Here is a 1,147-nt window from a genome sequence, read left to right as displayed (position 1 = left end):
GTGGCTGGTGGGGTGGAGAAGACTGGTGGGTTTGAGTTTTAGTTGGCCAGGCTAAGTGGCGTGTTGGATGTGGAGAGTGAGTGGTGGGAAGGAGACACTGAGGGTGACTCCCAACCTATAAAGGTTTTTGTGTCCCCTTCACTGCCCTCAGCTCTCATCCACCTCTCAACGCATCCTCACCTCCAACCTGTCATCCACGTGGCATTTGTGTTCAGCAAAAATGCTGTGACACAAAAGGACAGCCTCTTCTTCCTTCCCTGGAGTTTGGTCAGACATCTGACATCCGCACTGAGAAAGTGGAAAACCGAAGGAGAAAGCACAGACCATGTGACCAAAAACATTGATAAGGAACTTAACCATTTGGCTTATGACAAGTTGACAAGCCACAACTCCAGGCCCTAATGACAGCCTGTATCAATGCATATTCTTTTTGACAACTGCATTTACAACAAAAATTCATCACCCAAATATTAACATAATATTAAATTTTAAATCATATTTAAAAATTAAATGCTAATGATTCTAATTTATCACGCAAACATTAAATAATAATGATAGCCATTTGTCCTAGAAACATAATGGTCTCTAGCTTTAACTATTTCTAAAGTTATTCTGCCCATTCTATCACTGTTCTCTGGTCCAAACTCAGATGATGCCCTAGTGCCAGAAATTGCACCAACCCATAAATCAGACAGACAAGTACAACAGACTGTCTTTGTAATGGGTTCTGAAGCATGCCAGAGAAGCCTGTATTATAGCTAGAGTAAACTTTAAATTGCTGTTTTAAAAGAGAAAACAAAGCTCGGAAAAATGACTCCTGGGTATCTGGCAGAAGCAACCAGGAGGAAAGATGGAGTTAGCATTTACTAAGCACCAACCAAAAGGGGGCTGATTAAAAAGGGATAAGCAAGTTTCAAACATGTTGAGTTTGAGATGCTTCGTGAGATGCCTGGGTGGGGCGATCAAGTTGGCATCTGTACATAAGGAGCTGAAGTTTGGAATAAAGATCCAAGCTGGAGATAGAAAACAAGTTGAAACTGTGGGAATGTAATTTACATGTAAAACCTTGTTAGAGTACACAATTTCCAAACAAAGTAAGGGTAGAGTGAGCCAAAAGAAAGACCAGGTCTCAATCCCGGGGAACTCA

The 1,147-nt window shown here is 41.4% G+C and overlaps 1 pseudogene; it reads left to right on the top strand.

Moving 5' to 3' along the window:
- Window positions 1-367: 367 nt before the first annotated feature.
- Window positions 368-721, top strand: LOC109274987 (ubiquitin-conjugating enzyme E2 D4-like; annotated as a pseudogene).
- Window positions 722-1,147: the final 426 nt, after the last annotated feature.

This window comes from Panthera pardus, unplaced genomic scaffold (assembly GCF_024362965.1).
Source record: "Panthera pardus isolate Hobbes unplaced genomic scaffold, ASM2436296v1 HiC_scaffold_13, whole genome shotgun sequence".
In the NCBI taxonomy this organism is placed as follows: domain Eukaryota; kingdom Metazoa; phylum Chordata; class Mammalia; order Carnivora; family Felidae; genus Panthera; species Panthera pardus.
This window is presented reverse-complemented; position numbering and strand designations above follow the sequence as displayed.